The sequence below is a fragment of the Lissotriton vulgaris genome, chromosome 1_1, assembly GCF_964263255.1.
Source record: "Lissotriton vulgaris chromosome 1_1, aLisVul1.2, whole genome shotgun sequence".
NCBI classification, from domain to species: domain Eukaryota; kingdom Metazoa; phylum Chordata; class Amphibia; order Caudata; family Salamandridae; genus Lissotriton; species Lissotriton vulgaris.
In genome coordinates, this window is record NC_141685.1 from 1,725,115,754 (window position 1) to 1,725,142,696 (window position 26,943).

The 26,943-nt window shown below is 46.0% G+C and overlaps 1 pseudogene; it reads right to left on the reverse strand.

Moving 5' to 3' along the window:
• Positions 1-21,833: 21,833 nt before the first annotated feature.
• LOC147751111 (uncharacterized) overlaps positions 21,834-26,943 on the reverse strand; it is a 71,888-nt pseudogene continuing 66,778 nt past the window's right edge.

Genomic DNA, 26,943 nt, shown 5'->3' on the forward strand with positions numbered 1-26,943 from the left:
TGCAGTTGCGGTCACGGTGTTCGGGCCAGCGGCGGCTGGTCCTCACTTTGCTTTCGCTGTTGCTTTGGGCCCCGGTCACGATGGTCAGGTGGATGTCGTTGCCTTGGAGGAGATTCCTCCGTCGGTACTGCAGCGATGGCCAGCACCCGCAGTCGCTTTCTTTCAGGGTGTAGCGCCCACTGGTCCTGGGGCGCTGGTCAGGGGGCAAGTTCAGTTGCAAGCCCTTGGAGATCTCTTTAGCAGAGTTTGGCACAAAGTAAAGCAAAAGTCTTCTCTTCTTCCTCTCCTTCGGCAGCAAGGCACCAGACACAGGCAAGAGTCAGCACCCTTCCTTGTCTCTCACGGTCCTTCTCGTCGGGCAGAGTCCTTCTGTAGCCCAAACAGGATCTAATTTTCAAGGAGCAGGGCTCCTTCTTTTATAGGCCAATTCTTTTGTTCTCGCAGGCCAGGGGGGCCTTTGCATAGCCACTCTCAGTCCTTGAGTACCCCGGTGGGTGTACTCCGGCTTCTGCTTTCAGTGTGAGGGGCAGGCGCATCAGACGCCCCACAGGAGGTGGAGCCAGCATTGTGCGGACAGGGGTGGCCAGAGTACCTTGTTGATGGGGGCTTCGCCCTTCCTGGGCCAGGTGCCGGCGGAGTCATCAGCCGCTCCCCAGGAGGGTGGAGCCAGCATTGTGGTGGCCGAGCACAGCTACAGTTCGAGTCAAGAGGCACTCCTACCTCCCACTAAGGTGTAATCTGCGCATTCACCACCTGTCATCCCCCCAGCCCTGTCACTCACACGTCCCAGACAGTCAGATACACATACCAGCAGAGGCGGGCTGAAATGGTTAAGCAAGCAAATGCTGACTTTCTAAAAGTAGCATTTGCAAACCCAGGATACTAAAATAAACTTTACTAAAAGAAATATTTTATCATCCTGAGTTCAGGCATACTAAACATGACTCGCTACCATGCTCCTTGAGCCTGCTGGGATTATAGGGTGTAATAATTCCGGCAGCTCAGTCTGGCCTAATGGAGCAGGTAGCCTTCAATAGTGAGATACGGTTTTGGTTGTAAGTCACTACTAGGACATGCCACACACATCAGGGCTTGTCCTACCTTACACCTTCAACGCACCCTGCCCGCAGGCCTACCATAGGGGTGACTAATATGTAGTCAAGGGAAGGTTCGAGGCTGGCAAGTGGGTGCACTTGCCCAGCTAGCGTGGCAGTACGAGACCGCACGCGGGTTCTGCGGTCGCAGTTCCCAGACACATCTTTACGGCTGCTTCGGTGGGTGGCGCAACCAGCGCTGCAGGCCCACCAGCAGTATTGGCATCTACAAGCCCCGGCACTCTCTAGTGCGCATTACTAGGGACTGACAGTAAATCCAATGCACCAATCATGGATACCAATTGCATGTACAATTTACAGTAGGGAGCACTTGCACTGCGGCACGGGTCAGCCGTGGCGCAGTGCCCTGAGTATCGGAAAACCAGCAAAACATCGGAGGCACATCAGCAAAAAGTGGAAGGGAGACTCACGCCAAGGTGCCAGGTCTAACAGTTCTTCATCGCACCCCTCCTCTTTGGGCTTTCCCAAAATACCCCTGAAGGAAGGTAATTTATTCACCTTCCCACCACGGCAAGAAGACACAGATTGTTTGCTAAATTGAATCAAGTCCGGTTCCCTGTTGGAGTCCTGTCCTTTGAAGATTTTGAAACTAGGAAGGGAGGTTATTGTCCCTCACCTGACCTCAACACTTAATGTGGTTATCACATCAGGGCAGTGTCCTATCTCCTGGAAAACTGCGGTAGTTAAACCCATTTTAAAAAAGTCCTGCTTGGACCCCATTGAGTTAAATCTCCCTTTTACCAGTCCCAGCGAAAATGTTGGAGAAACACCTGCGTTTTTATCTTAGTTGCTTTTTTTATGGAACACCAGCAGCTCCACGGCTCGCAGCATGGTTTTAGAAGTGAGCAAAGAACTGAGACGGCGTTAACATCTGTAGTCAATAACATCCGATGTCAGGTTGATGCTGCTCTTACGACACTCCTGATCCTTCTGGACCTTACAGCGGCTTTTGATACATCTCTCATTTAAGGTTGGTGGGCAGACTTGGGGAAATAGGGATCAGCGGTGCCGCCCTGAACTTGCTCACCTCATTTATTACTGACTGGTCACAAATAGTTAAGATGGGTCAATTTTACTCAGGTCCCAATAAGTTGTTTTGTGGAGTCCCTCAGGGCTCCTCATTGAGCCCGACCCTTTTTAAAATTTATGTTGCTCCTCTAGCCAGGGTCGTTAGATCCTTTGGACTGGAGGTGCTATCTTATGCTGATGACACCCAAATGATGGTGTCTATTACCAACAACATAGAAGCACTGGCAACCAATTAAAAGAATTGCATGCAGGCAGTGGCCTCCTGAATGGTTGAGAATTATCTTAGCCTCAATGGGGACAAAACTGAGATTTTAGTCTTGGGAAACCGACAGGACATCTGGTCAGAGGTCTGATGGCCTGATACGCTTGGCCCTTGCCCCGGGTCCAGCTTGAAAAACCTTGTCATCTTAGTTGACAACTCCCTTTCCCTGGGGCCCCAGATTAGTAGATCGGTGTCCACCTGCTTTGGGATTTTTAGGACACTCAGGAAGATTTCTCAATTACTTGGACTGTTGGGCGATTGGACTATTGTAATGCTCTCTGCTTAGGACTCTTGCATCGACTACAGCTGGTGCAGAATGCTGCTGCCAGGCTGATGATGGGCCTTCCCAAATACCACCCTGTTTCAGCTACTATCAATAAGCTGCACTGGCCCCCCTCTGGCCGAAGAATCCTGTTTAAAGCCCCCTGCCTCACTGACAAGGCTTTCTATGACACTGGGTCGGAAGGCATTAAAAGGCTCTTTCAAAGATATGTCTCTACCACACAGTTGAGATCTGCCAGTAAGAATCTGCTGGTAGTCCCAAGGTGTAGGAGAGTAAGATGGGGGGGGGGCTTTTCTTCTGCTGCAGCTAAACTCTGGATTTCTGTTCCCTCCTTAATCTCTGGACTGGAGTCTCACTCTTTCTTCCATAAGGCTCTGAAGACTTGGCTTTTTACCCATTCATCACCGTGAGCGCTACTCATTATCAGCTGTTGGCCTCGTTCCGCAGCTCCTTGAAGCCTCTGAGCAAAGTTTGCACTTTATAAGGCTAGTATTCATTCATTCATGCCACTGGAGTCAAGCTATAAAGGGTGATGAGGGGTGATACCCTTACACCAATCATATGATGCTTGTTTCCGGTCCAGGTAGGACCTGGCTTGGCTGTTTGGGCTGGACTGTTCCCATGGGGAGCAGGGTAAGACTTCTTTGCATATGGCTGGGTCCAAACTGGAATGGCATGGTGAGCAAAAAAAACAATGGATTTAGGCCTAGATTTCTGTACTAGGGTAAATGTTTGACATTGTTCAGCATTCCGTCCATCAACTGTTCTTTAGCATCAATTAATACATGGATGGGTATACAAAGGGATTCGTTGATGGGGTGGCTAAATCAAATATAAAAATAATAATATAATCTGGCTGCTTTCAAAATATTTAATTGTGTCTCCCACATTAACATTTTGCTGCGGTGTTTCAAGAGAACGTACAGAGTATAGGTAAACTTCTTTCTACGTTTTGCCCAAAAATGTGTATCTGCAAATTGTTTCTCATTTTAAATATGCTGCAAGAAGCTCTAGCAGTGATAACCGTCTCCAAAGTTTAAATGCCCCAAGGTTTCTTCTCTTTCTGAAATATCTGGGATTGTAGCTCTGACAAGACACTACTAAAGTCACGGACATAAACAAATTAAATAGATGTGGAAAAACAGGAAGAAAAAAGCATATGGAGATGTGAGTTGGAAAAAAAGAGAAGATGGATTTTATGAACATCAGCGAAGAACAAGTAGAGGAGCTCGGAAAGAATCAGGAAAGATGTGCGCAAACAAAGAAGTGAGAAGATGTACAGAGCATAGGAGAGATGTGTGTGATAAAAGGAGCAGGTTTGGAAAGCAAAAGAGGTGCGTTGGAGCAAGAGATGATAATAATAAACTGAATTCTAAAACACAGAGTGATTGATGAACGTAGATATAGTAAAGGAGGAGTGAGGCTAGATGAATAGGTGTAGAAAATTGAAGAGCTTTCCACAGCCAAAGGGAGGTTAGGAGTTGAGAAAAAGGTGATTTAAGTCAACATATGATTGAGGCGTATATGTAAGGATGACAATAAAAAATGCTGCTGTGAAATATGTGGAATAAGACTGCCACTATACCAAAAGTGGTGGTGGGAAAAGAGAAGAATAAGAAATTAAATGCATAAGGGAGGAAGAAACAAAGTTGTATGCAAATTAAGCATAAGAATGTTTTTTTTTTCCAAATGCCATTGTAATAGGCAACAATGCATACTCCTGTAGATAATGGTGAGCCTCTACCGCTTGTGTTCTATCTGCTACTATTTTACCTAGTACTTTGTTTTTAGTATTATTTTAATTCTCTGCTCTACTGCGTGTTGTAGGGTGCAGTAGGTTTTAATTTATGATGGTGACACTGTTTTCCCAAATGCGGCTAACTATTTGCTGCTAGTCTTCGCTGCTAGATCGTATCAATTAGTCTGTTTGCACTGCTGCGTGTTGCAGGGTGCACTTCGCCATTTTTTTGTCCTCTCCCCCTCATACCTGGGATTTCGCTGGGTGGCGGGTTCTCTCCTGCACCTAAGCCGAGTTTTTCCGACAGAATCACGCATCTAGCAATGCGCCCATTTTCAGTATCCCAAGTGGGACACTGACAAGCGCCATCTTGGGTCAGTGACCTAGTTGTTTTCCGCTTGACCTCAAGATTCTCTATTAAATGGCTCCCACGTGGCGGACTCGCATTGGACGGGCCGCTGGCGGGCCGAAGGTGCGTCTAAGGCAAGCCTGTCTGCACCCATCCGCGTCCGGACCGCGGCCAGCGCCAGCCACGCTGCACCTTTTTTCCCCTTAGCCTTATTAGTTTGGATCAGGGAGCAGCTATTAGGTATGAATAAGTCAGCCTGTCGTGGGCCTCTCTGCATCTACCTTGACAACAGCGCGAACTGCCTGGACTAGCTCGGTCAGGAGATAGACTGCCATCTCTGCACTTTCTCTTTGAGGAAGGAAGAGGGGTGGAAAAACGCCTGTACCTCCCTTCTAAAGACACCTACAGTACACCATATTGCCACCAGCTCCAACCTTAAGGCTTGCCTAATAAACCGCAGATCTCTATTAAAACACGCAGACGATGTCTGGTTTCCATTGGAGTCCAATGCTTGGGACCTTGTGTTTTTAACCGAAACGTGCTTAAAAGAAAGTACAAATCCTGATATTTTGCTGGCGATACCTGTGGTTCTTCGGATTGTCACTGCCAATCAAGCTGGCAACAAAGTGGGGGCGGGCTTGCGGTGATTCTAAGAGATGACTGCGAAATCTCCTGCAAGAGAATTGATATTACTGAGATAATTGAGGCATTGAGTCTAACAATTGTCTTCACGACTCCCAATCTGGCTTTACATCTGGATATAGTACAGAGACAGCCCTTTTGGAAGGAGCAGAAACTGTACATGAAGCCTTAGACCAGGGCAGCTCCGCAATGTTTGTGCTGTAGCATTTATCTGCCAGGTTTGACACGGTGTCTCACCGAATCCTGGTGGAGAGACTTGAGCTCGTGGGAGTGACGGGTATCATACTGGCCTGGTTCCACTAATTTTTAGAGGGCCGGTCACAGGAAGTATTTCTTCGTCCCCACATCTCCTGACCCAAACCCCTTATTTGTGGGGTGTCCAAAGGTTCAGCTTTGAGCCCCAAGTTATTTAATGTTTATCTTACCCTGCTAGCTTCTCTAGGCGAGCAGTGGGGAGTGAAAGCTGTCTCCTATGCTGATTATATACAGCTGGTGTTCTTTTTCAAAGAGCACTCTGAGGCAGCTTTCAACAACTTTAAGAACTGTCTGATCAACATCTCGGCGTGGATGATGGATTGCTGCCTGAAATTAAATACCGACAAAACGGAGGTATTGCTTTACAATCAATCCTCTCTTCCGACCTCCAATCTCTGGTGGCCAACAGAGCTAAATGCCTCACCCATCCCAGTGGATTCTGCTAGGAATCTCAGGTTTAAATTTGACACGCACCTCTCTTTTAAAGCCCAGATCGGCCAAATCTCCTCGCCTGCTTCTGGAAATTAAAAGCCTTGCAGAGATTCCTGCATCTCCTACGTATGGATTGAAGGAAGACTGTGGTCCACGCTATGGTTACATCAAGTTAGATTATGCCAATAGCCTTTACTTCGATCTTCCAGCTTATCTGACTCAAAGGCTGCAAGTTATAGGAAATGCTGCGGCCAGACTTATTAGAAATGTGCTGTTTCGTCACCCATCTCTTCCCATCTGCGGAGCCTCCATTGGCTGCCTGTCCAAAGGAGGATAGAGTTTAAGGCACTTACCATCGCCTCTAGAGCTTCCAGAGATAAGGGCCCTCTGTACCTGAGACAGATACTCCGGAAATATCACCATACTAGGGCCTTGAGATCCAATCTCCAGCAATTTCTTAGGATCCTCCATTTTTATAAAGCCAGGATCGGTGGTCGAGCTTTCTCAGTGAGAACTGCATCTTTGTGGAACTCCATGCCTGACCACCTACATAAGGCAGAGACTGAAGAAGTATTTCAAAAAGCATTGAAGACCTGGTTGTTCGCCTGCTCGTAGTCCATTCCTCTCTTCTTCTTCGACTGGATCCGCTGTTAGCTCCGGGACACCTCCATTGGAGGTAGCTGAGCGCTGTATAAATGACCGAGTGATAGATTGATTGAATTGATAGGAACACTGTTTAATAGGAGACACACTGCCATGCTGCAACCCATAGAAATTATTTCAGATAAGGACACCCCCCCATTGCAAGTAACCTAATCTAAGTATCTGCTCTAAAGATTGTAATAATACATTGGTGGCTAAGTGACATTCTTGTTTCCAAAAACTCAACCTCTACCTTTCCGGGTAATAAAACCTAACTCAGCAACTGAAGCAGGAGACAGAGAGCTGGGAGTTGTAATTGTGGGATTGTATGGTCGAGAGCATGTGACATTTAAAAACGCTGGCTCCTAAATTGAAGCCGGCAAAAGGCTTCTGACGAACTCAAGTGTTTGATGACAGGTTACATTAGGTAAGCAGAGGCTTCATTTCCACTGAGGCTGTGTGGAGAAAGGCCAGTTCCTCTAGGAGAGGGGACCCGCTGCAATGAAACGCACTTACCTAAATATTGATAGCTCTGACACGACACGCTTTTAAAGCCTATGCCTTAGTCTCCATACCACCAAGTCCTAGCTCTACTCTTGTAACCAACAGGGATTTTTACAAGAACAGCCACATGGCTCGTAGATATACGAATATACTATCCTATTTTGGTCTCAAAGAACAAAATATTAACAAGCATTTCTAAAGAAAATTGGTCTGGAGTTGGTTGCCTGCCTTTTGGGTTGTCAATGGCGTTTTTGTTTTTTTAGCGGTTTTTGCAAAACACAGTTGTTGGGAAAGCAGTGGGGCAAGCGTCAGTCGGACAAACAAAAAATTGTCTAACTGCACAAATACCCATTGGTTTTTAAAAGCACACACTGCCAAAGCAGTCTCCCACACCAAAGGAAAGTACTCTGTGTGCGGACGTGCCCACACACACAATACATTCTTAACTTTGCGTGTCCTGCAATCTCACACAAATGTCTGTTGCCACTTCACAGTGGTTTAAATTTGACATTTACTCCCTGAGAAGTCCCAAGGCCCATCCTCCTGAGGATGCATAGTGCATCAGAATACAAGTTAGCAACCTCATGCTCGCTGCCGCTTAGGGTGTTGCACACGACGGGGAAAGCATCACCTCACTGACAAAGAACAGGTATGTATGTGCCCAATCACTGTATGGCTTCAAAGTAAAATCGCACTGTGATGGCCATTTTCTGTCATACTCCCACCCCTCACTAAGTTTGAGAATAGGTCTAAAGTTCCATACTCAGAACCAATCCTTGTACTACTACCATGCTATTTATTTTAGTAAACAGCATGAGACCCACACAGGGATTGGTTGCAGCAGGTGAACCCAGTGCTCCAAAGGAGTCTAGGGGGCTCTGCTACCATACCACTGGCTCCTTAACACAATGCTGGCTCAAGAGGCCTGAAGTGCACATGCCAGGTGGTCACAGTATGAGATCTGTCCAACCGCAATTGACTTTAGCCTTTGCCCGCATTCTGCTGATCAAAAAGATTTGCACCACCCTGTGGAATGTGAAGGCGTTGTGACTGAGAAAATTCTTAAAAAATAAAATTGATTAAAAAAGAACAGCACAGCTTGTGGCTGCTCACAGCAGAGGGTCAACTCACCTACGCTTCATAGGAAGATCCGCCCCTCTCATGATATTGTTTTCCTGCATTTTGGAGCTATTCAGGTTTCTTTAAAAACCTAGGAATTGACTATTAAAAATTAGGATCACTGCCTTTCCTTGCCCAGGCCCAAGGAACTGGATCTTTAAGAAGTAAACAATAGTTTCAGCGCTCAAATTAAGGCAGTGTTTAATTTGAGCTGTGGTTTCCGATGCTCAGTACTGGCACTTAATTGTCAATACCTGAACTTGTGACAGCCAGCCTTGCTAATTTAGAGATGACCACAACAACAGTAAATTATTAATTCAATATGCATTAAAAATTACTATTACCTGCTGCTGTAGTCATTCTTATAGCTTTGGGGGCCTGAAATAGTCCGAAGTGTCAAAATTGTAGGAGTGTGATGGTTAGCAGTTTTGTTGTTACTATCATGGGCAGCATGGCAGGGTCAATGTCTGGTGCAAGCTGCAGTGGCCTCCTGGCGAGAGTCCTGGGACTTTTTTTTATTACAAATTGAGCACTGAATTTAGGGGTATTTCCCTGAAGTTGCCAGATTGTCAGGTCATCACAAGTGGTAGTAGGAAAGAGTATTCGGCATGAAAGTCCTGGTTTCCATATTTGATGGAGCTAGAATCTTTTCCTTTAACCACAAAGAGTATGACTAGTAAATATGTGAAGGGTCCATGATTAAATGGAATTGAATATTTAAGGATAAATTGTTTCCTTTCTTCTCGTGACACACAGATGTGATTGTTTGGGTTCGCACAATATCTGTTTATTTGAATTTTGACACAGGATGGGTTGACTGTCTCACTGCAGTCGTGAGTGTCTCAATCCTTCCTCTGCACACAGAGGGGAGGAGAAAGCATCGAGATCACCGTTCATTGAGCACCAATGCCCACATGCATCAAGCATTTTTGGAGTCGCAAACGGTGCGATTCCTTAAAATCGACCGTTTGCGATTCCAAAAATGCTTTTTGGGATGCATCATTGATTTTTGTTGAAAATCGCTAATTTTGCGATTTTGTAAAATGCGATTGCATTTAAGGAATCGCAATTTTGCGATTCCTTAAATGCAATGCATCATTGTTTTAAAAAATTGCGATCTTGAAGATTGCAAGTGCAAATTACCACGAGGTTGAACCTCGTGGTAATTTGCGAAAAATGTTTAAAATGCTCAAATTAGCATTTTAAACACTTTCATGTTACAGACACACATGTCCTTAGGACATGTGTGTGTGAAACATCCATTTCAAAATACATTTCAGGGGTGCAGGGGGGGTCCTTTGGACCCCCCCCTGCACCCATGGAATGCATCAACATTTTGCGATTTCCAATTTGCGAATTCGCAATTACCATTTATTCCTATGGGCCTTTTGGCCCATAGGAATCAATGGGAAATGCGAAATCGCACATTTGAATTCGCATAATATTTGCAATTCGGTAAAAATTGCGATTTTTACCGAATCGCAAATATTATCCACTTTCAATGATGCATCCCGTTTTGCGATTCCATATTTGCGATTCGGTAAAAATCGCCAATTTGGAATCGCAAAACGGGAGTTTGATGCATGTGGGCATATGACCTTTTAAGAATGGAAATTGATTTTACCAAAGTCAATAAGTTTCTGTTCACAGTGGACATGGCATGAGGAGGCATCAAGTCATCGCTTTTTCCAGAATTAAAAGATCAGCATGGCAGCACTTGAAAAATTGAAAGATTCCTTGCCAGATGGGCACATTGCATCCTGTAGGTTTCTGGTGGCTGGAAACTGCAGTGTTCAGAAAAGGTTAACTAGCGTTTTTCAGGCATGAACTAGTTTCATGCCTCAGCAATGACGATATCCGTTGCTTGGTAACTGCAACAGATGCCAAGAAGCACCATGTCATGTGTAACACCTTTTGTCAGTACTATTTAAGCCTGGGACATGTTGCGTTCTGGAACAGTTGAGATTTTAACTTTGTGAATTTAGACACAAAAATAACAGCATACAAATTATCCTTCGTTACAAATCAAGGATTGGCAGAAGGTCTCTAACGTGAGACGTGACCAATTGGTTACTATGAAAGAGTGCAGGAAAAGGACAAAAATGTTAATTTGGAGATCAACATGTTCCAAGTGAATTGGGCTTTCTTGTGAAATGTCCACGGAAGATAGGTAAGAAGTCACCTACAAATGCGCATGTGCTAACTCCGCAAGTTGGTGGGCATGGGAGAAGCAGTAAAGGGTAGATGATAATCAGGAGCACTGTACGATTTTACTGGTGAAATACTTTGCACTGGGAATGTTTTTTGGCACGGCTGCTCTCCAGTGTCGAATTGTGTGAATGGTACAAATCTCTGTAAATGAAGTACGGAGGTCCAATTTCAAAAAAATGTCTCCATGGAGAAGCCATTTCATTCTAAACCCCAACCAATTTGTGGCTGTTCTATTCCCCTGACTACACTGGATGAAATATATGCCAACTCCTTGCAGGAACACATTGCAACCACGTCTAGGGTGGGAAATGGTCAGAGAAGAGCCTGTGAATGCCTACTCCCTCTTCTGCCCCATCAGTCAGTGCAAAAGCTCATTAGCTGTGGGGGTGATCAGGAAGAATGGGTAACATAACATAATATAACATAACATAAAATAACATTGCCTGAAGTGTAAATTCAAATATAGAGCCTTACCTTTGCATGGCTTAGCTGATCTAAGGTGCTACGGTAAGGTTCCATCACAGGTTGCTCATGTAAACCCCATTGGTATTCAAGAAACCGAACATACAAATACTTTTCATCGTAATTTTGGGCTACGAAATACCTGAGGATTCCAAGTCTGGCCCAAAAAGGTCTCAGAAAAATGAGGAATTACTGCAGTTAATAGGAATGCGGCATTAACTCTCTTGGCAATTTTTCTATTTTTCGCACCCAAAGGGCAATTATTGTTAAAACTCCCATACTCCTTGCAATTCCTACCACAGCCAGAGACATGGTTTCCTGCTAAATCAGACATTACATTCTGATGACGTTGTCCACATAATTAATTACATAATGTAGCTGCTGCAGCTTACAGCTGCACCTAGCTCCCATTTCAAAAAGTTAAAAGACCCCTCACAGAGACCTCCAGGTTTAGTTGTGCCTTGCAGATACCCAGGAGGGTGCAACTCATTTGTGGCTGCAGCGTTATTTTGTGCAAATTTCTGATCTTGGATAGATGTGGGGTTCCGGCGGCTTGCTGTTGGCACTGGTTGTGTTCTTGGTGCTACAAGGCAAGTGGGCTTGAGCAGCGGCGTACTGCTCAATGAGGAAGTAGGTGGGGTTGTGCTCTGGGGCTGTGGAGTGCCCGAGTGATGGAGCCGGAGATAGTGATTCCAGGGAGAAGACAGCAAATTGAATTTCTGGCATGCTGCTGTTTTCTTTTGGCCCTGGGGAATAAACACTGCAGTTCAATAAATCAATCAATGAATCAGACTACTCACCCGAAAGGGTCCCAAGGCGCTGAGGGGGTCGCAGGTTCCAGTCCATTAAGAAGGGGGTCTGTCGAAGAGCCAGGTTTTGAGGTTTCTTGCGAAGATGGGGAGTGATGTTATCTGTCTGAGGTGGAGCGGAAGGTTGTTCCAGGCTCTGGCTGCTTGGAAGGAGAAGGAGAGGCCTCCCGATCTGGTCCTTCTGGTGCGGGGGACCACGACGTAGGATGACTGGGCTGATCATAGAGTCCTTGGGGTGTGTGGAATTTGAGTCCGCTGTTCAGGTATGCTGGCCTGGTGTCATGGAGGGTCTGTGAGCGTGGGTTAGCATCTTGAAGGTGACTCTAGCTTTGATGGGGAGCCAGTGGAGTGTGCGCAGGTGCTGGGAGATGTGGCAGTGTCTTGGCAGGTTGTGGACCAGTCGTGCAGCGGCGTTTTGGATGTTCTGTAGCTTGCGGTGAGGTTTTTGTTTATTCAGGCATAGAGTGTGTTGCTGTAGTCGCGCCTACTGGTGACCAGGGCATGAGTGATGGTCTTTCTGTGTTCAAGGGAGATCCATTTGAAGGTCTTAAATAGGAGGCGGACGGTGTGGAAGCAGGAGTTGATCTGGCGGTCCATTTGAACTCTGAGTCCAGGATGATTCCCAGGTTGCGTGCGTGGTCCGTGGTGGTGGGCGGGCTTCCAAGGGCAGGGGACCACCATGTGTCGTTCCAGGCATCAAGGTTTGGGCCCCTGATGAGTACTTCTGTTTTGTAAATGTTTAGTTGTAGGCAGCTATTTTTCATACATTTGGGGATGGCTTCCATGCCTTCTCGAAAGTTGTGCCTGGGGGTGTTGGGTTTATTGGATAGGGAGAGGATGGGTGTTGTCTGTGTATGACACAATCTTGAGTCTGTAGGTTCTGATGATGGGGACGAGCGGCGCCATGTATACGTTGAAGAGCGTAGGGCTGAGGGAGGACCCCTGGGGGACTCCGCAGGTGGTAGGTGTAGGCCCCGAGAGGAAAGGGGGGAGTCTGACCCACTGAGTTCTGCTGGAGAGGAAGGAGTGGATCTAGTCGAGGGCCTTGTCTTGGATCCCTGCAACATGGAGTCTGCGTATTAGGGTGCGGTGAGAGACTGTGTTGAACGCCGCTGAGAGGTCGAGGAGGATGAGGGCTGCGGTTTCTCCTTTGTCCAGTTTCCAGAGGCAGCTGAGCATCTCTAATGAACATGCTTGTGAAAGTTTGAAACAGCACAGGTATTCTGCAAGGCCCATCTTAGGTTCTTTTTTAGTCCTGGATGTTTTGCAGATGTCTCCTTTTGAACCTATTGAGAGGGTGGGTTTGAGAGTACTTACCTTGAAAACGTTCTTCCTTGTTGCAATTACATCAGAAAAGAGGTAGGGGGAATTGTGTCCTGATCAGTAAGACATCCCTTCTTTAGGGTGTTCAAGGGCAGGGTCATTTTACGTCCTGATCCTTCTTTTATCCCTAAGGTAAATTTTGTATTTTACAGCGAGCAGGAGGTTATTTTACTGGTGTTTCATCCTTATCCTTCTTCCTCAGAGGAGGTGGAGTTACATTCTTTGGATGTTAAGTGGGCTACTCTGATTTATTCGGATAGGGTTTCGGATTTCCGGATTACTTCTTCCTTGTGTGTTAATTTTGGGCCTTCTGGGACTTTCCTGTCAGACTCTGAGTAGTGAATGAGATCTTTGGTAGCATTGGCATATAGGGAGTCAGGAATTCCATGTACTGCAGGGGTGGAAGGCAGATCCATTAGAGCCAGGTCCACTTCCTATGCGGAGGATCAGGGCACATCTTTGGTTGAAATTTGTAGGGTTGCAACATAGGCTACACCATATTTGCTTGTGCAACACAACGGAGTGATGCAGGAAATTGACCCGGATGATGTTTTGGGGTCAAAAGTGCTGTTTTCTATGACGTAATAGGAGGTTTGGTTCCAGGACATAATAAACTGAGTGAGGCATGAACAGTCAGTTATCCTGATCAATGTTATTGCTTGCTATTTCTCATTACTTAATTAATTATGGAGAAAACGTTATGAGGAGGTAATGCTTCAATTATTACTGGTAATTGAATTACTCAGAGTACGTTTTCACCATATTTATTTAACCCCTCCCTCACGCTCTGTAATGACCAGGCCAACTGTTTTATATGGGGCCTTGTGTCAACTAAAACAGGAGGTCCTGGGAGGGTGGTGCTTTTAAATTTTTGAAAAGGGAACTGGGTGTGTCTGTGAGGTGCAGTGACCTCATTGGTTAATTATTTATGGTTGAATGGTACTCGGAGTAATGCAATTACCACTAAGTATTTGGAGCATTACACAGACCCTTGAAAGCTTTTATTGGACTAGGTGGCTTTCTGGGTGGAGTGGACTGAGTAATGGGTGGCAGTCACTCAGCAACGAACAGGTATCCTGGAGTTACTGCGCAGAGAGGACCACCAGTTCCTGTACTGTACTATGTCTGCTCCCTTATTAAGGAGCGAAAATGATGTGAATGTAATAGGTATTCGGATTTCTCCAAACAGGATTTTTGTGTCAAGCCCTTGCTGCTTACAGTGAATTGCTCTAACCTTTTGCTTCTAAATACAGTGAGGACTTGGAAAAGCTTAATGTGTGACAATGAACATAGTTGACACCTTGCAATAGCATGTGTAGCGAAAGTAAAGAAAAAAACGCCGCACCCTAACACACTGTGACATGAAATCTATTTCATAGTAATTCTTCAGTGTATTGAAAGAGTCGAAATAGGATTTTCACTTCTTCCAAACGAGAACAAAGAAAGATCCAGGGATAGAGTGACCACCAATCTATTGACTTATTTTCTCCATTTCTTCACATGGCAAATCTGAATGCGCGAGTCTGCAATGAAAAATAGTTCCAGCAAACCAAAACAAAAAATAATCCAACCTTTTGTCATATGCAGCTGAGATGATAAAACATATTGTAACCCTCTTGTTTCAAGAATGCAAGTCAAATTGCGGGTGTTTTGCCGCGCTCTTTGTTCAATTAATGTATTGATTATTTTATTAGAAGGGTTTATTGAGGTGTCATAAGATTGATGGCATAAACAATCGCAAAGTCGTCCAGTTCGCCTGTTTCAGATGAATAATAGTGTGTCTAGTTGCTAGTTTGTTCGGTTTTGTACTTGTGCACTCTGTTTCTTTAATTAATCCTGCAGGCTTCACCTTTGTTTGTCATGGTGGACAGATACAATCCGAAATACAAACACCGGAACAGCTGGATCCAGTAGCTCCCATTTACATCTGGTCCAGTGCAATGCCTGAAAATTCCCCTTCTTACTTAGGGAATTCTGAATTCTATGTCAGGACCGGAGGCTTCGGATTATGCTTTTCTTCCTTCGCTATTTAATAAAGAAACAAAACACAGCATCCAAGAAAAGCTTCAAACAATGCTTATATGCAGAAAAACCAAGAAGCATTGAAAAAAGGAATTTTGTATGTCCAAGAAACTGCAACTCCCTTGGGACCGCCATAATAATCCATAGTGTAGTCCTTCCATAGTGTCCATTCAGGGTAGATAGCCATTACCTCTTCCATCTTCCTCCTCTTTCTTCGCTGCTCACGCAGCCAGTTAAGTGCCATTTTTAGTTCTCAATTTTGGGGATTATTATTGTGGTGTTTGCCGTCTTTGAGGGACGGGAGTGCATGGTGCTCTGTTGTTTTTGATCGTGCTCTTTCTTTTCAGAGCCCCTTGGTCGCGGGAGCGTTCTAGCTCATTACGTGACTTTTCCCGGTTGGGGTGCGGTGATTACACCCACGAGGGGGCGCTCGCTCGTCTCGCTGCTCCTCTGCGCGCTCTCCTCACTCGGAGGAGCCGCGCTGAGGACACAGCCTGCACCGGAGCTTTGCCCTTGTATCCCCTGTTACGCCCGGTATACCGGGTCTGTATCTTTGGCCTCAATTTGTATTAACTACGCCCCTCGGGGTCTGTATTGCGGAGGTGACCGCGAGAAACGCCAGTAGGCGAACGTTGCACTGCATTACTTTCATGTGGTTTTGAGCGCGCATTGGGGGTGACAGACCCGGTCCCTGTGTGGAGGGTCAGCGCGTTGGGGGTGGGTGCAGCCCTACTTGCCAGTTTGTTTGGCCCTAAACTGTATTGCAGCCTTACAGTCTGCCCATACTTGTAATTCCTGACACCCCGTGTTGGTGGTAAGACTTTAGAGGCATTTTTTTGGTCTTATAAAAAATCCTTCCTAGCAAGCCATGGAGCAAGGGGATTATTTTGAAGAGGAGTCACACTCCTATTTACAAGATGAGGAGTTTTACCAGGCTGTAGATAGTTCTATCTATTGCTGCGTGACTGAAGTGGTGGGTCCCATGGAGGACCGCCTTTCAGCGCGCATCGTAGAAGAGTGCGCAAAGCTTGCGCAGGCCCATATGGGAGCACCTACTGGTGGCCCGGGCCCCTCAGGTGAGGGCCCTTCTGCCCCGAAGAAGCCCTGCAGGGAGGGGACACCGGAAGGGGGCAGGGGGTGGACAGGTGCGTCTTTGAGCACCTCAGAGACGCTTTTTTGGCTAAGGCGACTGCTGTCCCCTCCGCACCACTTTCGGGTCCTGAGCCCTCGGTGGCTTCGGGGACCGCTCCTCCGTCTCTGGGGGCAGATTCCCCCGACACGGATGACGATGAGGAGTCGGTGCGCTCTTGGCGCCCCTTGGGCTCGGCCGCGGAGTTACCCCGGGACAGTTCAGGCATGTTGGACCCGGATGAGATCATGCATCCGCGGTCCGCCGCCTGGACGCCGGGTGACGCGGTGGCAAAGTTCGTGGCGGGTCACCTGCATAAGCCCCTGGAAAAGGAGGCTAAGGGGTGCCTGAGATGGGAGTGTCCGAGGCCCACGCTAGAGGGTAAGGTGGCCCTGACGCCAGAGTTAGACGCAAAAATGGCCACCTTCCTGGCGAAATGTATGAAGGACCAGCGCAAGGGCATCAACCACTCCTGGCGGTCATGCCAAGATAAATTGTTGGATGCGGTTGGGCCCGCCACGAAGATCCTCGATATGGCGGTAGAGGCGAAGGCCACAGGCACTGGTATTTCCCCGGAGGTGTTGTCGAATTGGGCACAGCGAGTAATAATTTTCTTAGGAAATGCCAACTGTGCCCTGTCGACTGAGCGTAGGAGGTCACTGCTCATTAAGTTGGACCCGAAGTTAGGGGATTTAGCTTCTTTGGAAGTGGGGGCGGTTGCCCAGGGTGGCCTCTTTGGAGAGCCGTTCATTAATGAACTGGGAAAGTTTGTGTCCACCTTCACATCGCTGGATAAGGCACAGTCCAGCATTAAGCGAGTTTTTCAACAACGTTTCTCCCAATGGGCCGGTCGTGGCAGGGGCCGCTCGACCGGCCGTGGAGGACAGAATGCCAGTAATAGAGGGCAAGGCTCCGGCAGAGGCCAATACCAAACCTCAGCTAACTTCAACAACTTTTACCCCACGAGGGGGCAGCGCTTCGGCGGTCGGGTTTACCGCAAGAATCCTGGATCCAACAACTCCAATGGTGAGGGTCATTCATACAGACCAGGTTCTCATGGGAGGTCAGCTAGCGGCCTTTTACGAGGAGTGGGCGTCGCTTACTGCAGACGCTTGGGTTCTGCAAACCGTGCGTGGTTTCCACATAGAGTTTTACGATCGGCCCGTCCAGACGTTTTTCCCGTGGCCGATAGTGTTTTCCGAGTCCGACGCGTGCTTGATAGACGGAGAGGTCTCGGAGTTGCTTCACAAGGGAGCCATCCGTCAATCAACGCGCCATCCCTGGCCCAATCAGAATGCTCTAAATGTAAATTTGCATTCAAATGAGAGTCTCTGAAACTCTTGTGGACCAAACTGCCAAAATATACAATTATTTTTTATCCTTCATTTCTCAAAAACCACTGAACAGAATTGCACCAAATCACAAAAAGAATAATCTGTGGACAAAGACCGAGCTATCTGCCAAATTTTGTGTCTTTCCGTTCAGCTGTTTTTGCTGTAGCGTTGCCTGAAGAAGTCTATGGAAAATGCATGGGGATTCAGCATTTTTGGACCACCCCTTTTTTCTCAACCCTGGCATGATGGATCAACCCGAAACGTTCCAGGAAAGAGCTGAGGTGGATGAGCTTAGAAAGTTTTGGGAAGGTTAGGCAAATAGGGCCAAAGTTATCAACAAACCAAAAAACCTTCTTTCTATGGAATAGCAGACAAAAACTATAACTACCTAGTTGCAAACCCCACAAGGTTACATATAAATGGCCATCACATCTGTTTATTTACAATTAGATCACACTTTCCATATGCAGAGGGGCACCAGTTGATGAGTCTTCACAAAACTTTCCCCAAAAAAGTTCTTTCACCTCAGCTCTGTACAGGAAAATTTTAGGGTGATTGGTTAAGTGGCAGTTCAGAGAAATGAGGGTCCCAAAACATGTTCCTTTGTTAATTCTCATAGGAAGTTTTGGGAAGTGGTAAGAAAAAAATCTGAACTGAATTACACCAAATTTGGCAGAAGTTTAGAACTTTACTCAGAAAGCATGCTTTCATTATTTTGTGTTTATCAGATCAGCTGTTTTTGATAAATTAGCATTAAAAGAAGTGTTTGGCGAAAGCTTGGAAGGGTTAAAAAATATAGATATATTTGGATGATTGGTCCCTCTGGAGTCCCACAGAACTATAGTTAAAAAAAATGGGGTCTGATTGGCCCAGGGAGCTTTTTCTTCCTTGTGTCTTTTCAGTACAGCAGGACCAGCTCCAGACAAAGGGTCCAGAGAGATTTTTGGGATTCCTCTTAGCTCTTCAAAGAATACTGCAGCAGCCATAACAGGACTCAGATATTTGAACATATGATGAGCAGATGTATTCATAGTGATGCAGACAAGATGAGGCCGTTTTAGGGAGGATCTTAGGGCACAGCGGCCAGTGCTAGCCGTGGCAGTGCCGAGCACCGCCTGTATGCCAGCAGCATGTCTTTTTCAGACAGACAAAGAACCTCAGTGCTGTGTATCTCTGAAAACAAAGAAATTGTGTGCAGACTGGTTTTCAGGAAAAAATAACTTATGCTAGTCATGCTTGCCTCACGTGATTTGTAACACCAAGCATGCCGCCTTGTTACTACTTCAAAGCACCACATTATCAATAACAATGAGTTTAAGTATACGATTAGATGAGGCAGTGTGTATTGTACTGAATGTTGTGTAAAAATGAAGGTGCTGGTGAGCATAGGCACTTTTTCAGCTTTTGAGGAGAGGTCGGTGGGGTAACCTCCAACCCATCCAGTAATCGGCCACATTGTTGGTTATCAAGTGTTGATTACTTATTTGACCAAGGCGCTTTCCAAACTGTTCTACTAGCAAAATACCACAGTATCATATGTGGTTGAAAACCTGCAGTCTGCCACAAGGTTTGAGAATGAAACAACTGTTTGCGCGTAAGGCTGTTGTTGCTGCAGACCATCTGGAACGAGCAGCAGTGCATATGGATATCTCCTCATTCCCTCCCCCCCCCCGGCCTAGGCATGCGCCTCTTTGAAGTGGCAATGTGTCCCTTTATGGGAAACTCAGCGTTGTCGCCTCTTAGCTCACAATGCACGTCATGACTGCTATTTCAGTCAAATGTGAATATAAAAACCTAGTTGTTTGTACACTGCTTTATACTAGCACGTTCCAAATGGTGCTAATGGTTGGCAGATGAGAGAACTGAAGAACAGTGTGATATGGGGCCATATGTATGAAGCCAAAAACGAGTTGCAAACGCTGCGAATCGGTAAAAAGTAGCGTTTGCGACTCAAAAATCGCTAATCGCAATGTATGAAGTCAAAAACGCACGCAAAATAAGGAATCGCAAATTAGCGATTCCCAAGCGTAGCGACAATGCTAAATAGCGATTACAATAGCGATTTCCAAATTAGCGATGAAACCTGTTTGCGAAAATCGCTAAAGTGGAAATCGCAATTCAGAAATCGCAATGCAATGTATCAAACAATCGCAAATAGCGAAATACTCAAAATCGCAAAATAAGGAATCGCAATTACCATCAAGTGGGAGCAGGTGGTAACCAGGTGCAAACTATAAATTGCAGCCCAGAATGCAACACACTCCCTACCACAATGTCCGGCCTGTACATGATAGTGAGGAGGCGAAGAGTGAGAGCTCTGGCGCAGAGGAGGAGACGGCAGGAGAGGATATTCCGGTTACGCACCACCATCATTCAACGCACTGAGGAGGATATCTACACTCATTACAGACTGGAGGAAGACAGCATACTTGATTTGATAGAGGAACTCAGGCCCCACCTAGAACACCCCACCCGCAGGACACTAGCCACACCCACTCACATCCAGGTCCTCTGTTCACTACACCTGCTGGCTTCAGGTAGTTTTCAGGGGTTCATAGCCTCTGCAGGAGGGGTGTCACAGAGTGCCCTGTCGCGCTTTTTCCATGCGTTCCTCGACGCCATGACACATAGGATGCAACATCACATACACTTCCCCAGCACCCCACAGGAACTAGCACAGACCAAGCAGGAATTTTACAACATAGCCCAATTTCCCCACGTCATAGGATGTATAGATGGAACACATGTAGCCATTTCACCCCCTCCAACATAGAGTATGTATTCCGGAACAGGAAATGCTACCACTCACTGAACATTCAGATGGTGTGTGATGCCAAAAACATTATCACCGATATAGTGGCAAAGTACCCTGGAAGCACACATGACGCCTTCATATTCCGACACAGAGGGCTATACCGTAGACTCTCAAGAGGGGAATTTGGAGAGGGATACCTACTAGGTAACAGCACACACTGTCAGCCCACATTTGACATTGCCAGCATGTGCATCACAGTGACTGACCTTTACACATTTCCATCCACAGGGGACAGTGCCTATGCATCCCAGGATTTCATCCTGACACCCTACCTGAATCCTGCCACTGCTGGGCAGCGGCGCTACAACCGGGTACACATTTCCACAAGAGGCACCATCGAGAGAACATTTGGAATTTTGAAGAGCAGATTCAGATGCATACACAAGAGTGGAGGAGCCCTCCAATACAGCCCTGAGACGTGCTGCAAAATTGTTGTAGCTTGTGCCATGCTCCACAACATTGCAATCAGGAAAGGGACACCTATGGAGTTGAGTGACTCCGACGCCTCTGACGTGGAGAGACCTGGACTCATACACATGGAAGCTGGCGTAGCTGCTGCTGCAACTGGCCGACAGAGGCGTGATGAGATCATGCGAAACTACTTCTAGGTGAGTGAAAATGATACACTGACAACTTCTTGCTTTGCAAACGTGTTTACTACCCAATTGCAACAATGTAACACATCCAAAACAAACATGGATGAAGTCTCCAAAACAAAAGCACATGTTTCCATCACAGTGCTACTCAATCAGTCATTAGTGCAGTCATTAGTGCAGCAAGTGCTACACTGTTGCTGGCACCATAACTCCCCTGTGTGGTATTTGCTTTTCAAAACAGTCCCTATTGTAGTGTGGCAGGCCTGGTGCTCCGGCCACTACGGTGCCTCTCAACAGTGGGTGGTGGTGTGTTAGAGCTCTGGACCGACTGTGAGTCCTCCTCACTGGGGGTAAGCACCCCGGGTCCAGCAATGCGCAGCGCACGCAGCTCGTCAAGGGTGGCAGTTGACTGCACCACTACAGTGGCTATGTCCTGGATACCATGGGAGAATTCACGCTGTGTCTCTATGGCACGCCTTGCCAGCATATTCGTGGAGGAAGCCAGGCGATTAATATCACGCGTGTAGTGGTCCATGCGGGCCATTTCTTTGCGCCTGGCTGCGCGTTCCGCTCTCAACTGCAGTTAGCTCCTGCACAGCCCCCCTGATTTCCTCCCGTATGCCTCTGTTCCCTGCCCTGATCTCCCTCTGAATGGCCTTCATGTGCTTCGCTTGCAGCCGGTGAACCTGCAGCATGTGCATCTCCAGGCCTGCGAACACAGATTCCTCCTGTTGGACATTGGAGCTGATGGCCGTGCGGGGTCTACGCCTGCCTCTGGACATTGCTCTGGATTCCTGGTGCATCAGACTGCACATTATCATTTTCATCGTCATCGTCATCCATAATCCTCAATGGCCTGACGTTCCTCCTACTTTGTCCCTGTGGCCGGATGAAAGGACTGTCCTCCCCATCTGAATCATTGCCATGGCTGCCTTCTCCAGAGGCTTCGGGTCCTGTCTCAGGTGCAGTGGCTGTGGCCTTCCCACTTGCAGGTGCTGTGGATAGAACAGCACACGTTAATTTATTTTTCCATTATATGTGATGTTCAAATAAATTTTTCACAGTCTTCCCTGACTTTACTTGTGTCATTCACCTATCCTGACCTGAAAAATTGTACTAAGTTAAAATCTGTAGCTACTTTCTACATTACAGTCTATGGTGACTACAACTCCCATAATGCATTGCTGTGTCTGCCTGTGTAATTGCTCTAGCCTGCCATGTGGTTCCCCTTATACCTAGGTTGCTGCAGGGGGTTGCTGGGGGTGGTTTGGGGTGGGGAGGCATTCTTCTTACCTGGTCTTGCAGCAGGTTGTGCTGAGCTGTCGAGCACTGACACGCCCGCAACAGTCTGCGTAGCCACTTCGATGCTGATGATGAGCTCAGCTCGTCATCAGCCACGGGTGACGTGTGCGGATGACGAGCTGAGCTCGTCATGTAACGCAGTTAATCGAAAACAGCCGCACAGCGCAAAAATAACCGCAGCAGCGATGCGGTTAAGCAGTGTGGCCTCTACCAGCTCCTCCAGTGGTGTAGAGTCAGGGATGTGGGAGGTTCCCCCACCGGTGAGCTGGGACTGCTCCAGTCTGGCAGCCAACTTCTCCTTGGAGCGCTGTCTCAAGTCATACCAGCGCTTCCTCAACACATACACTGTCCTGTGGGTGACTCCTAGGGCATTCACTTTAGCTTGGATGCCCTCCCAAATCCTCCTTTTGTTGGCTTCTGGAACCTTGTGGGAACTCCTCCCAAATAATGCCTCATGGTGTGGCACCATTTCGGTGATGAGGGTCTCCAGTTCAGCCTCTGAAAACTTTAGTTTCCTCTTCCTGCCTGCTTCCCCTTCTTGCTGGTCCTGCTGGCTTGCTGGGACATCCTGGTTTCCACCTTCTGCCATTGCTCCTGACTTCCAAACAACACTCTCACACTCTCTGTCTCTGTCCTGAAGCACCTTGGGTAATCTTTCACTTCCTGGATGGTGATGTCATCATTGTGCATCAGGATTGCGATTGGATGTTTCCAGAAAATCGCTAAATTGTGATTATTCGCGTGGGAACATCGCAATTTAGCGATTTTCGGGCTGCGATCGCGCTATTTAGCGAAATACTGGTTGCGAACTCGCTAAATTGCGATTTTTTTACCTTTAAGGAATCGCTGTTTTGCATCGCGCACATTTTTAGCGATTTTCTCTGAATCGCTAAAAATTTGCGATTGCGTTGATACATCCCGATTTGCGATTCGGATTTAGCGATTTGGTAATAATCGCTAATTCAGAATCGCAAATCGTTTTCTTGATACATATGGCCCTAAGTGATTTGCTATGGATCACACCCTGCTGTCATACAAGAAAAGAATGGTTAGAAACCAGTTTTTTGGATCTTCAGTTGATAAACTTGGCTAATATTTATCACAGTTTGGAGTTGCCCTTGTGCCACGCAAAGTTGTTCAAGGGTGACCCAAAGCCTAAATGAGATTTACCTAGCCACACAAAGCCACCTTGCGTGGCCCTATGTGGCTTGATAACCTAAAGGAATGCAAGGAAGGGCAAATCACTGTCTTGTGTTACTCTGAAGCAGGGAGGCATGCTATGGGTGGAGCGTGGGTGTTCCCACTCCTCCACTCATGTATTCTGGCACATTCCCAGATTTACTAACACTGGTAGACCTGGGAATATGCCCAAATTGTACACCCCTCCACCACAGGCGCAATGAGGGAAAATATCTTTATTTCTCCTTGTTTCCTCTTTCTAAGTGTGAAGCATCCTGCAGCACACTTAGAAAGAGGAAAACACCACTGAGGATTGTTTTTTGTGCAGAGGTGTCCCTTCCTGCAGAAAAACAATCCTGTCTATAACACCGGCACCCTTACACCCTGTTGCAAGGATGCCTGCATTAGTGCAGCAGTTTGTGCAGCAGAGGATGAATGTGCTGTATAATGTTAAATACAGCACATTCCTGCCCTCTCCCTTACACGCAGGGCCGAAAGGTTGCTTGCCGCATAGCATAAATAATTGATCAATATGCCCCTTAGTGACTGTGGGCATATTTGACAAATATTCACGCAATGCAACACAGCAGGCAACCGTGCTGTGATGCGTGAAAAGGAAAGGGCAGGAGCATACCGTATTTATTATTATATATGGTGCATTCCTGCTCGCTACCTGCACTGGTGCCCAAACTGCTGCCTAGATCCAATGCAGGTACCCTTGTACCATGACGCAAAGATACCTGCATTGTAGTTAGGATCATTTTTTGCAGGTAGGGGTACCTTACTGCACAAAAACAATTCTTAGAGGCAATTTCCTCTTTTTATGTATGTTGCACAATGCAACACACATTGAAAGATTATAAAACTATGAGAAATAAGGATATGTCTCCTCAATTTGCCTCTGATAGGCAGGCGTACACTTCTGACATATTCCAAGATCTGTCAGAGTTGGTAAATCTGGAAATTTGTCAGAATGCATGGGTTGATGTTTGAGAACACCCATGCCCCACCCATGGCATATGTCCCTGTTGCAGAGTAACGCAATGCAGTGATTAGCCCTGACTTGCGCTACTCTAGAATTCTCAAGCCCCACAAAGTGGCCTTGCGTGGCTTGGTAAATCTCATTCAAGTTTTGCATCGCTATTGTGTCCCCTTGTGTGATGCAAGCATGGCACAAAACCTTTGATAAATAAGTGCCAAGATATATTTTCTCCGCTTTTTGGATGTAGCCCCAACCTGACTCCATGTAACTACTTCAAAACACCTGGCCCCGATTCACAGAACTAACTTAAGACAAAATCCTAAACTTACTGCCATTTTGGTATTCACAGAAGGCGCCCACTCATTTTGGTATTCACAGAAGGCACTTACTCATCAATGAGTAAGTGCCTGCTGTGAATACCAAAATGAGTAAGTTACTCAAAATGAGTAAGTTACTCATTTTGGTTTTCACAGAAGTCACTTACTCATCAATGAGTAAGTGCCTTCTGTGAATACCAAAATTAGTAAGTGCCTTCAGTGAATACCAAAATGGTATTAAGTTTAGGATTTTGTCTTAAGTTAGTTCTGTGAATCAGGCCCTCTGACCCTACATAAACATCAAATGCAAAAAGTCAAAAATAATTAAAGACTGTTAGGTGCAATAGTTGGTGCAAATGATGCCAGCTAATAGAGCAACCAGTGCAGCTTTCTGGATATTTCTGCTCATGTGTTATAAACACAATATTTGTGTGCGGAGCTTTTTGCACAGAACAGATATGTTTAACTGTGTCAGCTACTTTTAGAAGTTGTTACTTATTTTGTCAACATTGGAATAACAGCAGTAAGGTATTTTTAATGTAGCACATAAGCTATTTTCAAGCTCTGCAAACAGCATGTGTTTATGGAATCCAGGCACAGATATGAAATGGGAAGGAGTGCTACTAGGGTTTGGAGAGATCTGAGAAGAGAGAAATAGGATCACCTATGGTTAACAAAAAAAAGTGAAAGAGAATTGAACAAATGAATTGTGCTTATAATTTAATGTGCACAAATTAAAAGGGGGACCCCTCCCAGAGTCAAGCCTAGGGTAGGACCTGACTCTAAGGGCCAGATGTACGATGCTTGCATTATGTGACTCGCAAATTGCATTGCTTTGCAACTTGCAAAGTGCAATATACAACAGTGTCTCAGACACTGTTTGCGATTCCCAATAGAGTTGCAAATTGCATGCCTCATCAATATTCATGAGGCAAGAGCAATATGTGACCCCATTGGGAATGCTCGCCTAATGGGGTCAGCAGACCACCATGTCTGGGACTGCTTTTTAAATAAAGCATATATTTTTTTTTAATGTAGCCCGTTTTCCTTAAAGGAAAATAGGATGCATTTAAAAAAGAAAAATGTAACTTTTCAGTTTAATTTTTTAAGGGCAGGCAATGGTCCATGGGACCACTGCTTGCTCTTAATAAAATAGCTCACACACTCACAAAGGGGAAGAGTGAGTGGTTTGCCACCTACTTGAAGTAGGTGGTAAACTGTGAGTGTTTTGTGGCCATAAATGCAGTCGCAACACAATAGTACATGGCAGTGAGTCTCTCTATTAGGAAGTGACACCACTACCTAACAGAGAGAGACCAAACACTATTTTGCGAGTCAGTGACTCACAAAATTGCATTTTTAAATTTAATTACTCCTTTTTTGCAGTTGCAAACGGGCCGATCTCCTGTTTGCAAGTGCAAGAAAGGGTTGTACATCTGGCCCTAAGGCTCTATGATGTTATTCATGCAAAAAATATCATATTAGATTAGGATAAATATCTCCAGGGCTGGTAAATTAAATGATGCTAGTGGGCCTGCAGTACTTATTGTGCCTACCACTTAACCAGCCCCTTAAAACATGTCTCAGGCCTGCCATTGCAGCCTAAATGCATTTTAATCTGCAATTCAACTTGGCAAAATAATACCCTTGCTGTGCACTAAACTCTCTTTATATCCCATATAAGTCACCCCTAAAGTAGGCAAATGCAGCCCATAGGGCAGTTGGGTTTTTAGTTAAAAGTTTGGACATGTATTTTTAAGTTTTACGTGTCCTGAAAGTGAAAAACTCCTACATATATTTTACTGTGAGGCCCTGCTGTTCCATAGGATAACATTGAGTTGCCTCATTACATTTAATAAGTGCTAACTTTTGATTGGGAGCAAGTAGGACTGTTGTGTTCGGTGGCAGAGAAATTGTAATTTTAAATCCTCTTATTGTGCATTCATTTAACTTACAGAGTTCAAACGTTAAATAACTCTTAAGTATACATGCTTCACATCACAAGACGTGCCAACTGGAGGATTATGCAAGTGTTTGTTGTACAATATAATCAGTAAATTACATTGACCAGCCTCTTTTATTCACTTATATC